The sequence below is a fragment of the Lissotriton helveticus genome, chromosome 5_1 (assembly GCF_964261635.1).
Source record: "Lissotriton helveticus chromosome 5_1, aLisHel1.1, whole genome shotgun sequence".
Taxonomy (NCBI): Eukaryota; Metazoa; Chordata; class Amphibia; order Caudata; family Salamandridae; genus Lissotriton; species Lissotriton helveticus.
Genome location: NC_136065.1, coordinates 858,046,404 through 858,067,215, shown reverse-complemented (window position 1 = coordinate 858,067,215; position 20,812 = coordinate 858,046,404).

Here is a 20,812-nt window from a genome sequence, read left to right as displayed (position 1 = left end):
CCCATACTGTGGTAATTCAAAAAGCAAGCCATCTCTTGCCTGAGCTCTTTCATAGTGAACTGTACCGCTCTGTCTATATGATGGGTTTCTGTTTCTAGTTTACCAATCTTATAGTAAGAAATCTGTCTTTTCTGCATGGTCACCCTGGATGTCCCCCCTCTTTTGCTGGACCCTTTATTTTTGCTTCCTTTAGAACTCTGTGCACTTTACCCTGTAGTAAGTGCCTGTGCTCCCCCTTTTAACATTGCGGAATTGGTTTACTTTGAATTGTCATAGTTAACTTTCATATAATTTCCTAGTATGGGTTACAAGGTAGGCCTAAGGCCTGGAAGTTCAATGTCACTAATAGAGTGCAGCACCTATTGCGTTATTCACTGTGGTGGCAGTGCAGGTCACTTGGGTTTACATTTGACACCTGGGGCACACTAGAAAGGGAAGCGAAAAGTATACCAAGACAACTATTATGGATCCACTGTTTGCTTGATGAAGAACTCCTCTTTGGTCTTACTAGACGTCTGTCTCTGTTTTTGCATATAACCCTTGGAGCACACTTGAAAGGCAGAGAACTAGAAGGCAAGACGATAATAATGTATTCACTGTCTAGTTGCTGAATTACCCTGCTTTTGTTCTACCAGACTTCTGTCTGTGGGTTTATTGTGGGTACAGTTGCTGTCTTAGTGTTAGATGCGGGCAGGGCCGGACTGGGAACCAAAACCGGCCCTGGCAAAGTGCTCGGCCGGCCCCCCCGCCCCATGGGCGGGAGGGGGGCGAGCGCTTTGCCAGGGCCACTTTTCAGCCGATTTTGTTACAGGGCCGATTTTGCAGCTATGCTGCAAAAACGGCTCTGCAACAAAAACGGCCCCCAAGCCCCAAAACCGGCCCCCACCCTTGCAGCCGACCGGGGAATTGCCCGGTCCCCACAACGGCCAGTCCGGGCCTGGATGCGGGAGGGCACTACGATTATCACAGTACACTTCTCACACACACACCCCAGACCTCAAAGTCCAAGTTTAGCGTGATTGAAGACTTTCCCCATCATGAAAATGCCTAAAGTGGGTAAGATTGGCCCTAGGAACTGATTACCACCCACTAGCTAGTGCTACGCATAAATATGGCACCTCCAGGAACCCACTTCAAAACAATGTCTAGACCTGCAGAAGATCAGAAGAGGACAAGTCCTGCTGTTTATGACCTAAGAGGTGCCCTGAAAGACTGCACCTGCTCCTTCTTGTACCCAGGGCAAAGGAATGGACTCCAAGTGTCATAGGGCTGACCCCTTGTTCAAACTGCAGGGATACAACTAGCTACAAGAAGCATTTTCCTGGAAGTGCCCAGCTGACCAGTGGAAAGTGGACCTAGACTGGACCCTGCTTTTGACCTCCGCCCGACACTATGTGAGTCTCTAAGTGCCTCCCCAGAGGTCATGTGGGTCTTTAGTATAGTACTCCTCTGGTGGATTGGGACTTAATTGACTAGCTCATCTTGGACACTCCATATTTACAAGCCCACATAGCTTAGGCAGCTCACTAGGCATAATTTAGTTTCGATGAATACACTATTACAATAACATAAAGCTGGCATTTCTGGATACCTTAAGCAACACTGGAACCTTGACATGAGGGCATCAGCAGTCACATGACAGTACTGACACAAGGACTCTGGCTGTGGGACTCAGACACAGGAGCACCAACATTGACATGGGCATATTGACATGAAAACAGTGATACTGGAACACTGACAGTGGTACAAACATCGGTGCTGGGAAAACAGCAGGGGGAGTGACACTAAGAGATTGAAAAGGAATAACTAAAATACTCACAATAAAATACTGATGCCACCATGGCAAGTTATATACAAAACAATATCCCAACTGGTATTATTGAGCTAGTTACTTGACCAATACTTTAGAAGGATATCTATACAGTATTATCCTACAAAAATCAAGGAGTCAGTTATGATATTCATGACAATGCTAAACAGCAATATTTTATATTCAAAGAAAAAGTAAAAGGATAATGGCAAATAAACACAATTCGTTACAGCACTGTGTAAACAATTAAACAATTGACAATTATCAGCCCATAGGGTAGTACAAGGTGCACGAGTGCAGTGAATTGTGATACTACGGCAGCGCAAGTGACAAAGAATACAGCGTGAACGGCGCAAGGTGCAAGGTGCAGATATATACAGTGAACGAACACAAAGGTTTCCAAATCAATTCTGGCTTCACAGTTCAGTGTTTTTTAAGGGAAAACCAATGTGGAGGGGCGCCTGGAGTCTGGCTGTTGGGTCGACGGCGTTTCGATCCGTATAAATGGGGATCATCATCAGGACATGGTGGGCTGGGTACAGTGCGTAGATCAAGAGTTATCGGACTAATGTGGAAGAATTTCAATTGCAGTCAAGTTCGAGTTGGTCCCAATCCTGGTGGCACGTGGAGGACAATGTGAACCTGGAGTAATGAGTTGTCCAGGAAAGGCAGGTGCCGTCAGGTGGCGTCAGAGCATCCACTTCGGCAGTATATAAGTGAATTTTCTTCAAGCTGTCTCACGAGTCACATGAAGGAGGAATGAATCGTCTCCAGTACTGGCCGTGAGTTGAGTCTGGTAGCAGCAGTCAATCACTAACCATGGCAAGGACACTTCACAGGAACACTAACACAAGGAAACTCTCTAGAGGGATACAATACTATTGAGCACATGTTTGGTTGTTGACATAGGTCATCAATGATACTGTGCTACACAAGGACACTGACATGGAGACAGTGACATGGGGATACAGTCATTGATACTGATAACGGGACACTGCTATTGACACTGGGACCTTCAACAATGCTAAGGGTTACTGCCAGAGTGACTCCATCTGGGAACACACACTGGAACAAGTGGACACTGAGACAAAGACTAGAACTGAGATACTGCCATTGGCACATGGACAGTGACACAGAAGAACTGACATTGGCGCTGGGTTACTGATATTGAGGCATGAACACTGGGTTGATGGAGAAATACGGGCATTGACCTTGATAGTTGAAGACTTAGATGGAAAGAATGGATGGAGAGAGGATGTGGTCTGATAGCTAGGCTGCCGAATTTGGAGATGGGAAACCAAGGTTCGAGCATCTGGGTCGCGTCCACATCCTGTGATTCTGGGCAAATCACTTAATCTCCCCGTGCCTACCAAAAATGAATGTGTGCTTGTGTGACATAACCGGTGCTCATGTAAAGCGCTCTAATACCTTCGGGTCGAATTCGTGCTATATAAATCTGCAACAAAAAAAAAAAGAAACAGAGGAACACTGACACATTTTGACTAATAGTGACACGGGACACTGACCCAGGAACCCTGACAAGTCCACAAACATTAATGCTGAGATATTGATACCAGGGCTGCAGCAATGGGAGATTGATGCAGGATGCTACAGAACATGGATACCAACACCCAGAAGAATCATGCCACCAGCACATGGGCATGAAGGAACTAATACTGGGTCACTGGCACTGGAGTGCCAAAACTGACCCGAGGAAACTACTAAGGGAGACACACATTGGGGCATCAACATTTGAACATGAATACTGAAGGAGGGGCTATGACTGAGGGATACTGACACAAGTGGTAAAACTAGAGCACTGACATGGATACGGAAACAAAGTGTAATATTGACTTTGAAACAGCAGAATATCCATTGAGAAGTCCATTGCTGCTCCTGGCACACAGCCTCAGACACATTGGTCACTGGGACACTTAAAGTTACATGAATAATGACATCGGAATGGTGACATTGGGGCGATGACAGAGACGTTGAGATTATCATTTTGACACTGACAAGGGGCACATACTGGCAAAGGTACACATGGAGATGGAGACACTGGCTCTATTACTAAAACATTGGCTTTTGGACAATCATGTGGGGACACTGACACATGGAGACTGTAACTGACACTGATATTGGGAAACTCAGAGCAGCACTGACACTGAGTCATGGGGTTGCAGGCACAAAGAGTCACTGGACTGAAAGTTACAGAAGGTCCCTGGGGCAGGAGGACGTAAGGACACTAATGTACGGACACAAAGACTAAGCCTGTGAGATAGACTGGGTACAATGGACATTAGGACCATGGAAATAAGACACAAGCATTTGCAATGCAATAGGTCTCGCATTTGCAAGAGTTAGAGCTCTTAGCATTGAAGATTACAATGTTTTATACCTTTTGTTTTTTTGTATGAAAAAAAAAGTAACAACATCCCTGAAATAGCAAACACTCATAGGGAATGTAAGATTAGGTAAAGCATGCGAAATGTAAGCAGGAACAACATACTTAATGAGATCCCACCACCTTTAATGGCTCCTTCTTAAATTAAAATAGGCAAGTGTCAGTCACTGAGAAGACCCAAAAGGTTGAAAATGAAGAAATTGAATATTAGTAAAAGGTTTTTGGTACAAGACTGTCAAAATGAGTATCTGTAAAAGGTGTTTGGTTCAAGCCTGTCAAGGTACTTAGACAGAAGGTCGAAAGAATCACAGGGGTCCCTCCCCACATATTGAGAGTAGAGTGGAGTAGTGTGGCTCACTGGTTAGAGGCGGCAGACCCGGGAGCAGAAGTCAGCACGGGACAAGGGTTCAATTCCCGACGCGGCAGGGTCGTGGACTTGGGTCAGCGGACTCCATAATTCTCGCTTCGGTGCTTACTCTAATCAGAGGTTCCACTCGGCAACTCTGGGCATTAGCTTGTCTAATCTCCACAACGGCCCCATCAATTCCGGGGATGCCTGGCTCTACCTTGGGGACTCCCAGCAGGGACCATCCCACAGGGAAAGCCAGGACGGGTTCCCCAGAGTTATACAGCGCCAGGAAACCTACGGACGGGTAGCAGTGCGGCTTTACAAGCTCAAATACATTTACATATCGTTATTTATGTCATCACCAATGCTTCTAAACCTCTGTGTTAACATCGCAAAAGTAACACAGACTATGCAAATGGTTGACATCCGCTATATAAATTTGTAAACAATAAAACGTGTTTGAGGACTCCAGCAACTAAGAAATCACCTGAAAGCACATAAATCATCATGAAGGGTGAAATGTGTATCCCTTACTTTAACAAGCCGGTGTTCTATTTGGCCGAACATCAATTAACATTTGATTTAGTAGTGTCATTAAATGCAAAAATAGGCCTGCTGTAGAGATTTAATCCTAACTTATATGTTATGCGAAAGTCATCTGAGAACTGAAAAGGGTGCTGCAATACACCATAGATACATGTTTTATGGTGTGAGTGATACCAATAAATGCACTCCAGCAGTCCAAACATTAAACAAACTGTTCATCTTATTATAAAATTCCAGTTACGGTGACGTGTCAGCAGTCAGTGCCAAGAGTCAAGGCACAGGTTACCGATGAAAGTGCAAATGGCTTCTTGGAATTCTCTAGTGCAGCTCACAAATTACATGAGGGCTAATAAGGTGGTAAATGTGTGCAAAATCTTCTCAAACCCGAAGTAAATTTCAGCACTGCAAACAGTATTTAGGAAGTGAAATTAGGATTAGAACATAAAATATAAACAGAACACAATACCCATAGCACTCTGAATCAGATGCAAGTGTTACAGTACACGTGGAAAGTGTTAAACGTCAAAGCGCCAAACGTGTGACAAAGCACCGTCAAATACAGAATATGAACTGCACTTTTGGAATAACCTATGAGTGGAGATGGGGAGGGGGAGGGGGAAGGGGCGTAACACAGGCCCCCGCAGCCCACGCGGTGCGGGGGGGCCTTAGCTCCAAGGGGCCCCCCCGGCACTGAACTCTGGCTGGGAGAGCTCCTGATTGAGCCCGGAGGGGGCCCCCCTAAGTACCGTGCAGGGAGGCCCCCTCACTTTTCGTTACGCCAGTGGAGGGGGGTGAAGGAGGGCGTTGCTGAAGTGAGGGGTGGCACCCCAAGCGGCCATTAGGAGTACAAGCAACAAAAAAAACAAGCAGCAGCTGCCCGAGAATGTGTGTGCGAAGAGTGGGTGGCAATAGCAGAGTCTGCTTCCTTTTAAAATGAAAATGAAACTATGGCAGCAGTGGAGTTACTCCCTACAGAAGAAGCATTTTACTCCTCGTCATAAAAATATAATGCATCGCAGCCTGCAGCTCTGTGTAGTAACACGTCAACACCGACATTCTGGTCAGAACGCTTACATGTTACCTAAGCATTGGAAATGCAAATGGTCTGGTCATGTCCGCTGTACACTCGCGCTCCGAGGCTGGAGTGGGGGCTGAAGCGAGGAGAGGCACCCAGAGGGGACATTAGGAATGTGTAAGCACCAAAAAAAATGCAGTGGCATAAAGCAAGAAATGTAAAAGTACAGACCTAGGCGGTCGGCCATGAAATACCATAATGTGTACAGGAGTTAGTGCCTCACGTTACATAGGCAACCTCTCGAAACCAAGCAGCCCCATTAATGGGAGCAACCAGCTCCACATCCCGCCTCTTTACGGGATCAGGGCCCTGGAGGTCCTAGTGGCCCAGCAGCAAGGGGCGGCTAGCAGCGCATCGGAGCTGGCTATTGCCACTACAGCCCGGGCTCACAGGTTAAGCAAATGCAGCCAGACCCATCAGTTCTCGGCCCGAGATGGCGCTGACCAGTGCAGCTGTTTGGCCAGCCTGCTGCCTGCGTGAGAGTCCGGCGCTGCTTCACACGGGGTGCCTCCCTGCTCTGTTTTCTCAAGCGGTCCCTGGCTAAAGCTGCCGGTGGCCCTGCCCTGAGCCATCGCTGGTGAGGTGGGCAAGGGGCACAGAGGCTGCGCCTGCATACTGAGGCCCATGTTGTGCACTTACGGGTGCTACCAAGACCTGTAGGAGCTTTGGGCAGAGGTTAGCCGGTAGACTGTCATGTATTTTGGTGCCCAGCCGTGCCGCATTGTCTTGGGGAGTATGTTTCGCCTCTCAGCCGGAGCTGCTGGCTGCAGCACTGAGGAGGCGGGCCAGGCCTTCGCGTGTTACGATTGTACTCCGATTATTGTGCAAAAAGTAAAAAAAAGGCACGTGGTTGCTAAAAGAACACGCACAGGTCATACCGCTGAAGGGTACATGCATATTGCAAACTCAGTGAAGGAGCGCCTGGCATCCGGGTAAAGCTCTTCACTCAAAGTGAAGAGAATGAAAGTAGCTTACTGATTCCATGCTATCATTAACAAGCACGCAAGTGGGCATGCGCGCGCTACAGCGAGACATCTGTTTTGGATTTTCGGGCACGAGAATGCAAAACAGATGTCGGCCGTGTGGGTAACAGACACCAATAGGCCATGGGCGGGGCAAATGCAGGACATGCGCCCGCATTTGCCCATTGAGTGCTGTCTTTGTTAGAAAGACGCACGCAATGCCCAATAGACTGCAACAAAAACAAAACCACACGCACAAGCGTGTGGTCAGCTTTCCGAAGCCCCTACATAAAGTCTTGCGCTGTGTGAGCAGTGTTGAGCACTGCAACACTAGGCGCGAGACCTAAAAACAAGTCTGTGGCCCTAACTAAATGGTGTTCTTTAACAAACCTCAGCAACGGGCGGGGGGGCACATTGACAAACTCTGTTCATCAGTAATACTTCTTCATTTGTATTCCTAAACAATAAGGCAGTCTATCAGCTTCCAGACACAATGACCACTCAGTCCTGCCCAAAATAACCAGAGCCCTATAAATGTAAATTCACAGAATGCAGTTATTCTGATTCCAGCACTGGAAGAAGGCCATGTGTTTCCTGCTGTCACAGTAAAGAAGGTGGGGTTTCAGTCAGTCTAGGCAAACCACATTGTAGGAAAAGAGGAGATTTTCTTTTACCTTGTTCTAGCTTTCTTCATCACTTAAAGGACACTGCCTGGCCCAGGCCCAGTCAAATTGGAAGCACTCTGAAAGAAGACCAATACAGAGTGAATATCTGGACTCAAAATGTATCCCTACCATTCCCTGTCTGTGGTTTGAGTTCCAAGCAGTGCTTATGTGTTTTAGGTGTTTCTTGTGACTTTTACACGGCATTACTGAATCCTCGGCCTGATGAATACCAACGGCGCCTAGTTTTGACTCCATGTCGTGCCTCCTTCCTCCACCATCATAGACTTCCTGTATTTACTTATTACTGGTGCAGGTTGTTTTTATCCCTGCTATCTGTGCTTTGTCACGCTTCCCTGTCTTTGTCTTCCTTCATTGTTATCCCTTCCTCTCTTTTGGTCGGGGACAAATTCTGCTGATGAAAAATATGGTTCCCCAAAAATGAGTGCTGTGCACCCCTCCTCACCCCCCAACCAGCTGTGGAAATTAAGCAAATTAAGCACCGTTTCCATGCCTCGTGAATGAAGGATGGACAGCTATCAGGCTAGTTCTAGCTCCTTTCAACTAGTGTGAGTGAGTACGCTTCCATATTCACTCCTTGAGCTGTGCTCAAGCTCCCCCACAACCTCTGCCTCCCTTGTCTTTCTGTCCTGCTGACTGTTCATTGAGATCACTCCTGTAGGAGCCATGTACACTCAGTGCAGTGATGACTAGCAGTATCATATCTCAGTATGCAGGGCTTTAAGTGGGATGAAAAAACTAGGGGGCCTCTCCAAGGGTCGTGGCCAAAGTAAATAAGGGCGTGGCTTAAAACACGTAAACTAAAAATCTGTGCTTAGTATAGTGTGCCGCCGGACTTATATTTAGCTTTTTCTGTCATCGCATCCAGATCTATGATACAACAAGTCAGGACTATTGGCTTTGTCAGTGGTTGTTAGTTGGATCAAATAATAAAAGCAGCAACTATGGTTTGTATATAATATTGAAAAAGCTTTTACTTAAAACCTGATGACACCACAACAATAATTCTGCTCCTGAGTTTCAAAAAGATAAGGGAAATCCAGGGAGAAAATGGCTCTCTTTAAAGGATTTCCCTTCCCCTACAACGCTCACCTGGCATGACATCATGCCATAACTTCCCCACTAGGGAGAAGTGAGCAGTGTGAGCAGCGCACGATGTGCCTCTGTCACTGCAGTCCGGAAAAAAAATGGACCGTCTGTGCCAGGGCACAAAACAGAGCCCAATAGAGACCCGTTTCGAGGCCCCCTTTTAAACAAACTACCTGTGCTCAGCACCGGTGAGACCCAGCCCACTTTACACCTTAATTGCCGCCGCAGCGCTAGGGGGGAGGGGGCCCGCACGGCGCTCCCATGCTCGTGACAGGACCGCTCCGTCACGAGCCTCGGGCGCGTTGTGCTTGTGACGGAGCGGTTCCGTCACGCCCCCGCCCGCTCAATAGAACGCGCTGCGCTGGCGCGAAATTAGCGCCGCGCAGGCGCGCCGAGCGGGCCGTGACGGAACCGCTCCGTCACCAGTACAGCGCGACCGAGGCTGGTGACGGAGCGGTTCCGTCACCAGCATGGAAGGGGCTAAAGCCCTGTCTGTATGCAACATGTCTGTATACTCAGATCAGTTCCCAGCCGTTAAGAACGCCCTTAAAACCCATTCAGTTATTATCAATGGTTATTAGTGAAATGTGCCTAGAAACAAGGCAAAATTAGCAAAGGTACCTTACCTTGAGAATACACAACCCCATGTATATTTAATTTTTGTTGCTATACAGGTTTCATCAATTTTAATTTCCAGAAGTGCTTTCAAATCACATTTTGACACGCAAGTCTTGTAAATTCCTTATGTTCCTTTCTCACGGTGCTTTTAATGGTACCATTTCCTTCTACTTATCACAGATTGCTGCCAAGGTAGAAACATTACAAGCAAATGCGCCATGTAATTCATGTTATTTAATAACTTTGTAATATAATGTGATATTTTAAAATATATTGTCTGTATGTGGGGTCGGACACATCCTTGTCCACCCGGTAATTCCTTTCAAGCTATAGTTACAGTTTGGTTCCAGACGCCCCAAAGCACGTACTCCTGGCTGCGGGCCCGGTCGGATGCACGCCATGTAATTCATGCTATTTAATAACTTTGTAATATAATGTGATATTTTAAATGATATTGTCTGTGTGTGGGGGTCGGACACATCCTTGTCCATCCGGTAATTCCTTTCATGGTATAGTTACAGTTTGGCTCCAGACGCCCCAAAGCACGTACTCCTGGCTGCGGGCCCGGTCAGATTCACGCCCGAGCACAGGCTGTGCTCAGGGCCTCGCCGGGTGCGTGGTCTGTTCTCCGAGACGTCCTTTCCCGCGCCTTTGATGAGCCGCGCAGGCCGCTCTCGAGAGCGGGCCGCCCTGATCAGGATGCATCTCCCCTCTCACCTTGAATGGAAACACTTCATCTCATTGACCTACATTCCGCTCTATCCGCAGCCGGGCCCACTCCAGGCTCCGCGGCGGCTCTCTATTCATCTGACGGCTGAGGATTCTGGATATGGCGGGCCTGCATCCGATGGGTCCGGGAGGAGGGGGCCGAGGGGACGGTGGCGCGAGATCTGTGAAGGGAGGGCATCGCAGAGACAGAGAGGTAGAGTGTGAAGAGAAAGAGCGAGAGAAGGAGAGAGGTGAAAAGGTCAGAGGTGGGAAGGGGAAAGGGAAGACGGAGAGCAGAGAAAGGGGGGAAAACAAGTTAGTAGGAGGAAAAGGGAGAGAGATAAAGAGGACCGAAGTACAGGGGGGAGGGAATGACGACTCAGTGGTAGAGTCGAGAGACACAGATATCATAGGAGGAAAAGGAGAAGGCGAGGTCAAGGAAGCTGTATGAAGAGAGATATACATTGCAGAGGGTATAGGGTAGATTGATGTAGAAGGAGAGAAAGAGAATGGAAAAAAAAACGAGAGGCTTGGACAGACATACCAACAGATGAATTGACAAGAGAGGAGGGGAAGAGACACAAAAGAAAGAGGCAGTCACAAGTAAAAAAATCTGATAGGGAACGGAGAGGACCAGATACATAGAAGGTACATTGGGATTTAAGAGCAGTACAAATGCGGGTTCACGGATAAAGGGTTAATACACACAAAGCCTTAAAATAATTGTACTTCACTATCGCTACTAATTTGAACAAATATAGTAGAGAGCATGGGTGTTTAGGGAAAGAAAAAGTCAAATACATCAGCTTGAACCAGCAGTGTTTATATACAAGGGTTTCGCTTCTGCCCAGTCATGTCAGAATACTGTATACTGAAATATTGTCATGCATAAATATAGTGTCCTAAATATTTACAAAAATACAGATTTTACTTCATTAATTCCAATGGAAGGACATTTTTGAAAACATTATTGAAGATGGCATTTTTGTGAGACAACATTGTGGCACTGCACCATTCTGATCCAGTCACGCACACAAGTCTCTCCACGACCTGGGCCCCAAGTACCTCAACGACCGCCTGACCTTCTACACGCCCACCCATCAGCTACGTTCTACAAGCCTCGCCCTCGCCGCCGTACCACGCATCCGAAGGGCCACCGCCGGAGGAAGATCCTTCTCCTACCTGGCAGCCAAGACATGGAACTCCCTCCCCATCCACCTCCGGCGGACACAGGACCATCTCGCCTTCAGGAAACAACTCAAGACCTGGCTGTTCGAGCAGTAGCGGACCCCTCCCCAAAGTGCCTTGAGACCCTTCCGGGTGAGTAGCGCGCTATACAAATGTTATGATTGATTGATTGATTGATCCATTATCTCCCACTCTGTTACCTCACTTACACCCTCTGTCGCTCCCTATGGGGACATTTTACCTCTTCACAGACACCATTTCTGCTCCCCACAGTCGTCCGCTGACACCTACTATCCTCCAAACTGACTCCCTATGTCTTCTTCCAGAGCCCTTTTATTCCTCCCAAGCTGTATCATCTGCCTCCCCATCCACAACCATCTGATTTCTCTTCCCGCTGACGACTTCTGTCTTCTCCCTCCATTAGCCCTGTGCCTTGCCTGCCCTCAGTGACGCTTCCTACATCTCCACATTCTTCTCCCTTCTCAAAGTGTAAATATCTCATCTCCTGCGGTGCAGGCCATGTGCATACATAAGACAAACAAATCCATTCCATGGAGTGCTGCTTGGCAGAACAGGCTGCCCACCCCCCTGTTGGTGCTCTTTCTGCAGAAGAGCAGTAGACTGAACCAATCATTGGCAACGCTAACAATTTTTACCTTTGAGCCTGTTGACTTTGCTAATGGTTATTAGCCATGCTGTACAGCATCCCTGATGCGTGCATCATGTCTAAATAAGAAAAGAGCCCATGATGCATCCAGCCATGTCTTTTGTAGGTGGGCACACCAGGCATACATGCACCTACTATAAAATGATGTAATTAAATAAAATAATAACACATCAGTGTTTTTTGAAGGTCAGACATAGGGACAAACACTGCACAGGAGGGGCAGCATGTAAGGCATGGGTGTGGAGCAAAGCAGGGGAGACAAAGCAACACGGAGAGCTGAGCTAGAGAGGAGAAGCGTTGGGCCAGAGAGAAAGAAGATGCGGGTGAAGGAAAGAGAACATCGAAGGAGGGGGTGGGGAGAAGAAAAAATAAGCGACAGAGCAATGTGAAGGGGTGGGGGAGAAGCACACCGGCGAGTAAGCAAAGGAGACGAGGGTGAGCACAACATTGCAGGTTGGGGAGAAGCACATGGGTGAAAGTGAGCAACACAGAGATCAGGTGGAGAGAAGTATACGAGGAAGACAACTGGAAGACACATGCACTATTATGGAGTGCTCAAATCCTCGTAAAAAGTGTAGTGCATGAAAAGCAAGCAGTGGAAGTATAGAAGCCAGCAACTCAAAGGAGCTGATAAAGAGACTACACTCCATGTAAGGAACAGGAAACAGGGAGTGTGTGCAGTTCCTCAGAATCCAGATAAAGGAGGTATCTCAGTGTTTCAGTTCAGGGAGAGAGCTCCAATAGAAATGAGTTAAAATAGGTCTATTGATGTTCACTATTAGATAACGTTATTGATTGAGCTCACTAACCTAATTGAAAGATGTGATGCTCATTCAGGGTACAATGGTTCTAATGGGCGGAGGAAGTGTTAAAAAAAAAGTGAGGTCAACATGTTTCTCGCCCGTGTTTTCATCACCAGTCGAGGATAGATTTTATCTTATTGGACTTAGGTCTACGGAAGCAAGTCAAGAACATTACACATATTGGGATTCACCTGTCAGATCATTCTGCAATTTTATTGGAGATTGGTTTTAGGGAAGATAGCTCACCCCCCAGATGGAGGTTAGACAGTACCCTGATGTTGGATGTTGGATAAGGAAATTGTGAGGAGTAAAAGAGCATACAGTTGAATTTGTCGACTTTAATTAGGGCTCGGCACCAGCAGGGGTGGTGTGGATTCCTACAAAGCGTACTTGAGGGGGAAGCTAATAAGTTATGCTGGCGGGAAGCAGAGAGTCTTCCGGGAAGAGATTAGAGAAGTGGAGGAGAGGAGAGGATAAGAGTACTAGAAGGCGATCTGGCCAACAATATTCAGAGAGAGTCTAGACAGATTGAATTATCAGATATGAAAATTAAACTTGCCGCTATTCTGGACAAGAGGGTAAGGGAAATGTAGGAGACAAGCAAGTTAGCGTAATTGGAGTATGGGGTGAATTTCGGACATTTTTTAACTTGGCAGACAAGGAAAGATCGGGTGAAAAACCTAATACAAGAAATTAAGTGTCAGAATACTGGTAAGGTTTTAACTAACAGATAAGAGGTTGAAGAGGCTTTCTATAACTATTTCGGAACTTTGTATGAAGAGGATTTAATGTCATCCGAGGAAGAGAGAAATAGGTGGTTGAGTTGGGGCGCAACAGTGGCTTTGGAGAAGAAAAAAAAGCTTTTTTAAATGCTCAAATCCAAGAGGGGAAAGTGGAGTAGGTATTAAAGAAGGGTAAGCGGGGGAAAGCACCCAGTCTGGGCAGTCTACCTTTAGAAGTGTATAGTGTACTAAAGGAGGTATTGACTCCAATCCTGACTAGATTATTCAATGAGTTGTTTATGCAAGGGATATCCCAACCAGAGTGCTGGTCAGAGGCTACAATTTCCCTAATCCTAAAACCAGGAAAGAGCAAAAACAGATGTGATTCCTATAGGCCAGTGTCGCTCCTAAATTGAAATTACAAGATCTTTTCTGAAATTCTGGCAGACAGACTCAAGGGCCTTATGGGGGACTTGCTGCATGAGAAACAGAAAGGTTTTATGCAGGGAAGGGCATTACACAAGCTAACTTACTCCGTGATCGGGGCAATTGATTTGGAGGTAGCGAATAAGGCACCTTTGGAGGTTATAGCCTTGCTACCAAGGCGTTTGATCGTGTGAACTGGGCTTTTCTGTCATCGGTTATGCAAGCGGCTAAGTTGGGAGACAGATTTTGTAGAATAATTGTGGGGTTTTATAAGTCACCAAGGGCAAGAGTCGTAGTAAATGGAGCATTAACACCAGCATTCACTATTAGGAGAGGGACAAGACAAGGGTGCCCGTTATCCCCACTTCTATTTAATTTGTACATGGAGCCACTGGCAAAAAAATTGAGGGCAGTTCATGGGATAATACCCTTTCAGTGTAAAGATTGGGTTAAGAAACCGGAATAATATGCTGATGACCTTCTGATATATACGGCGGACCTTGGAAATACAATGACTCATGTAGTAAAAATAGCGGAAGACTTTGTAAGAGTATCAGGGTACAAGATAAACAGGGGGAAAACTGAGATTATGGTGTGGAATTTAGATGAAGGGGCAGAAAAAACTACTACTGAAAGGAGATATCTGGGAGTTAGAGTGACTCATGACATTAATAAGCTTGTGGAAACCAACTTTAACAGGGTGAAAAAAGAAGTCTGTGATTTAATGGTCAGTTGGATGCATCTACCTCTGACTATTTTTGGTAGAGTAAATCTAGTAAAAATGATTGTACTACCGAAGTTGACCTTTCTCTTTAACGCCATACCTCTGCCATTTAAGGAAGCAGTGTTTATGAAGTTACAGGGCAAAATTGGCTCTTTCATCTGGGCAGCAAAAGGACCCCGTATCTCATGGAAAAAATTGCGGGGGAGGAGAGAAAAAGGGGGCCTGACTCTTCCGGACTTGCAATTATATGCATGGGAATTTCAGTTTAAGAATAGCAGGATGCTATATATATATATATATATATATATATATATATATATATATATATATATATATATATATATATATATATATATAGACTCTTAGATTTTGAAATTGAGAAACTGTTTACTGGATTGCTAAAAGGAGTAGGAGGAGGGGCTTCGGGCTTTATGATGAAGTATGCAGACCCTAAATTAAACAAAAAAATTAGATTGAAGATTCTCAGTGGTGCTGCAGAAACTTGGTACAGGATAAGAAGGAGACTGAAATGGCTTTACTATAGTAATATAGCTCCTACTTGGGACCCACCTGGATCACCGGAATGGACCAAGGGCAAATTGGCAGGGGCACTAATTAAAACAAATAATCAAGTTTCAAGGTTTAAATATCTCCAAATTCAAAGTTGGTTTCAATCATTAGAAAACACAATAGGTGGTGTCAACGAACTTGAAGAAATGTTGATCTTAGATGGCCCTAAGAAGAAGGAAACATCATATTGGTATTGGTGGATGATGGAAGAAGCGGAAGGGGGGGTTTATACAGCCACAAGAGTTATGGGGGACGGACTTGCCAGGTGCAACACTGGAAAAAGTATGGCAAGTTTCCTTTTCTATACTTCATAAAGTGATTAAACCCACCTATTTAAAGAGAAACCACCTTGTTTTCTGTCTATAGAGTATACTGGACTCCATATAAGCGGTTGAAAGTTGGGAACAGAGGAGAGGTGGTGTGTACCAAAATGCAGCTTGAAGCTGGCGGGTGACCTGCATATGTTCTTGAGGTGTCCAAAGAGTCAGGTATTTTGGGGAGATGTATGCAGCGCTTTGACTGATATCTTGAAAATACAGATTCAGGTAAGGCCTCTCCTGGTGTTCTTTGGGGTGGAGAGCGAGATTGATAGAGATAAGCAAAAACTAATTTTCTATGCTATGTTGCTGGCATGAAGAGAATTGTGTAAAAATGGACTAGCCCAAATCCTCCTACATATATAGAGTGGAAATTATCATTGAAATATATTTATAGTTTGGATGCAATCTCCCTGGAAAGAAGAAGGTATGCCTTTTGGCGTCCGTTAGCAGAATGGTTGGGGAGGTAGGAATGGACTGTCCAATGATTATGCCTAAAATTAGACCTCAGTATAATGCATAGGCCATTCCCAGAATCTTTCGTAATCTGTCCTGTTGGATCTTTTCGTGGGATGGCTTACGGATGGGAGAGTCGAAGGTTAGGGAAAGTGGCTATTGAAGTGCAATTGGTCTCTGATAAGTAAGGCAGCATCAGAACCTTTCTGTCCCGGCACGGAAAAAGGGCGGTCTCGGATGGTGTTGCTGTGGAAGGAAATCTGAGGATAATGAGGACAAAAAAAAAAAAATTCTCGCCCGTGTTTGTCCAATCAGATCAAGTGGCGATTCTTCAGAAACTAGCAGTACTGCTCTTCCTAATGATTAGATTCAATAATATATGTGTTGTGCTACAGTAATCTGCCATTCATCAGGTCAAAAAGTGAATTTTACCTTGACCTGGAACACAATCCTAAAATGGGTAAACTATGGCCCTTTGAGATTAAGGCAGAGAGAAACGCCTATTAGCTTTTTGTGACGCAAACAATCGCGTCAAATCTTAGTAAATCTGCCCCAATACATGTTTCATAGCCAGACAGATGTTATATAGTAAACTCAAACCTAAAAAGGCCTCGGTGAGCACAGGGGTTGCAGGATTTTACCACATACCACCTTCAGAGGTCTTGCACTCCTAAAGCTCACTGGTACTCTGTGAATGCCCCTGTTCCACTTCAAACAGGACAGGGAGTGATTACGCCATCTGCCAATCTTTGTGGTCTTCACAGTAAAAGAAAAATGTGCAATCCTTAACGTAATCGGGGGGACGCGCAGATACATTAGATTTGTTCAACAAAAAGAAGCACAATCTTCTTTCAACCACTCAATTGAAAATTGCCAAAGAAGCGACTTTTTCAGGGAAGTTTGCAAATAAATGGCTTTGTTTGACTAAGGAAGACCTCCATTTTTAACTTTCTTTGGGAGAATGATCGTTAGATCTTCTTTGGGTAACACAGTGAAGTGAAACTAAATTAAAAAAACCTTTTACTGCTAATTCCAGAATGCGAGTGCGATAGACTTCATGAGGCGCGTGCCAGTTCTTATTAATATTTTTTGCATAATTTAAAAAAAATTTTTTTTATTGGTTTATAAATACAATTTTCTTTGGCTTACAAAACCAATAAAATCATATACAATCAAAAACAGCGGAGCATTTACATAGATTAATTAAATTAACTTGACTTACTCATTGTCATAGACCAGACTGTGAACAGTATAGCATAAGAAACTCCCTGTACATGTTTGTCCATATTAGAAAAGTTAGCCACCCTTCCGACTATTATAAATGGCCTCCCTGAGGAAGTAAAATCGAGCAGGACCAAATCCACATAAGACAAGACTGAGCCCCATAAAGATAAGGATTTAACACATGATTCAATTGCAAGCAAGAACTAAGCAATTATGGGAAGAAGCAGCCACAATACAATAAAAGTTACGGCGGAAATTCATGGCGCGGATAGCCTGGAAGAAATTCAAGCCATCATTGAAGCCCCTAGCCAATACTCAATAAATGTGAAGAATTGTTTTCTGAGAGTGGGACTATAGCTACAAGCCCAGTGTAATACTCGCTGGACCAAGCTCCACCAAAGGAGGAGGCGGAGGGGTCCCTTGCTATGTAGCAGGGCGATAAAACTGATAAAGCAGCGAGGGCCGATGAGCTAACCTGGGACCATATTATGGTGTAGACGCATTTTAATTGTTTGTGGCGTGCGCACCTTTAAAATTGTGCACCCGATGCAAACAATGAAAGTGTGCCCTATTACCATGATTTGGCTTCCCCCACGGCAGCCGCGAACACATGGTGCCCTGGGGGCAGCGCATTCATGTGAAATACGGAGCAGCTGTTTAAAGCCGCTCCGTGTTTTACAGTGCAGGCGGCAACCCGTCTGCACTTTCAAAGTGATATCTGGGGGTTCATAGGACCCGCTTTACCCCCTGCAGAGGACTGCTCTCAGGGGGTGCAATGACAGTGTGCCACCTTTTAAATTGTGCACTGTCAGTGCGCCTTCTGTGGACTTCTTTGCCTCTGCGCCGCGTCAGTAATACAGTGCAGATGCAAAGGGATTCCCTCATTTGCATGAGTTATGCCCCCATGACAATGAGGGGACACCCCCTTGAAGATAGCGCTTGGGCTTTATGTGCACCAGCGCAATCGAGGGGGGCTTCCCCTTCTGTAATACCAAAGTGCCCCGGGGTACGTAAAGCAGGCGCAAACGTCAGTTGAGCTCCACTTAGAAAGGCGGTCTGTACCAATTAGTAAAAACATGGGAAAGGTATTTCCAATCTTCAATAAGGAAAGCCATAAGGACAAGATTCTCAAGGTCGAGTGGAGTCAAACCCCTAAAATTACCTCAAAGGCAGAATATAATGATCATAAATGGCGGCCACATGCTCACCAAGGGGAGAACCCAACTAAACAAGTTAGGAGGACGGAGTGAGCTTCCATCAGAGGTAACAAATTTATAAGCAACCAGTGTATTACAAACTGAATGGGTTAACCACAAGGAGCCTATAACTCTTGTTGGCATAGCTACAAAGGAGAATTAGCTAGTAATCTAAAATCATCTAGGAGCCAAATAGGGAGACCTTACCCAAGAAATTAATAATGTTGATACATGGTGCCAGGTAAAGATGACAAGGCAAATCCCAAATCTACAACAGAAGTCACCGAGAGCCCACAGCGAGGACAGAATTCAAATGGTACCCATATGCCCGGCAGTGACTCGGCCATGACATTTCAGCAAAACAAAATATTATGGCACCCAGAATACAAAACAGGTGGCAACCATGATGTAATAAATTGTACCAATAATTTTGAGGCTGAATAAACTGAGCCCACTGTGTCACTTTATTTACACCCCAACATGCTGCGCAGGTGTGTGTAAGACTGATTAGGGAACCGGGCATCAAGATCAGCTGGCTCCCAATGAATGCATATCCCCCCCCGTTAGCAACTGAGGATCCACGCTGATGGGGTAGACATAATCATTCCCTGTTTTGAGAGGAGCTGTGGGGACATCCTCAGTAACACTTCTTGCATCACCAATTGATAGTACTACTGGTTTGGTGAGATCTTGTAATGAAGCAACTGGACATAAAACCAGATAATCAAGTAGCCAAGTGTCAGGACCGACTTGGCTTGCAGTTGTATTATTCACCAAATCTAGCTGTATTTGAATTAGATTGACAGCACCCAGCCACAGAAACCAAATGCTGATGGAACCTTCGGGATTTAGGCAATACAATTGATGATAATTACCTCATAGCATACTGGCACTAATTTCATGTTATAGGCTATAGCTCTCCAGGATGCCCGGTCTAAAACCCTGGTTCCGCTAATATGATTTTTTGAGTATACTAGCCCAATAGTTAAAGTAATACAGCTCGCCCCAAAGGAATCCTCTCTATATAGATTGGCTTGGACTTGAAGGTACACATTTCCCTCCTTCCGCTAGCAGAAGCCGTTCTCACAGACTTTTTGGAAGGATGGAAGGCAAACAGGAACACTTGCTAATTATTATACCTGTTACCTAAACCCTGCCCAAAAGCAAAAAAGACTGAGGTTTAAAAGTTTAAAAGCTTAAAAGCTACTTCAAGTCATAATGGATATGAAGGCAGCCTACACTGATGCAGATATGATTATAAGCATGGGCTTTAATTTCATCCAGGTTCACAACCAAGAAGAGGAGGCAGATCAACAAAGATAGGTATTGATAGGTCAATACCGGCCCAAACTCCTCCACCAATAAAATGCCCCAACCAATTAGGGAAAACCTAACCAACATAACATCTCTCGATATTTGGAGATCACTTTTGCAGTCTAAACAGCCCAAACTACACAAAAACCTTTTTGGGCAGTTGGGACCAATACTCTATGTAAAGTCACCCAAAGCAAAACTGTAGCTGCCGTAACAACCAGGAAATGCTCTAGTGCTCAAAATTCGACTATGCACAATGGTGTCATGAATCATTCAACAGAATACCAGCTAATCAGTTAAACACTTAATCGATTTAACTAGCGAAGATATTCCGGAATTGATCACTAAATCACGTACCAATTGTGCACCAAAATTATCACCTACAGATTGTGCACCAGGCCCGATTGGCTACTTCAGGTCCTATTCAAAAAGGATAGGATCATCAGTTGTGGGCCGATAGACTCTCAGTACTTATAGACATATTCTCCAGACAGAAGACCTCCCTGAGTCTTGAAGGAGCCCGATAATTCATCCAGTTCACAATGGTGAGGAACCAACAAAACCCAATAATTATCGGTTGATTGCACCAATTGAAGTTGAAGCCAAGTATTTTGAAAGCCTACTGTTAAACAGCCTTGTGCTTTGGGCCAATGAAATCAAACGGAATTCTGCCAAAACCAGGCTCTCTATCTAACCTGATGGCCATGTCAATGCTAATGGGTCACCCTGTACAGCACCACTCACTTCTGTCTGCATGTTTCGTAGACTTTAAATCAGCATTTGACTGGATCTCAACAAAGTACCTCAAGGGAAAGTGAAAATCTTAGGGCTTCCTAACGAAGTTTCTGAGAGTGGTAGAGATTCTACACTCAGGAAGGAACCTGACTACGGACAAAAGTGGAAGATGGTAGCTCTCTTTCAAGGAAAATTAAATTGCTACTACCGAAGGCTTAAAAAAGGA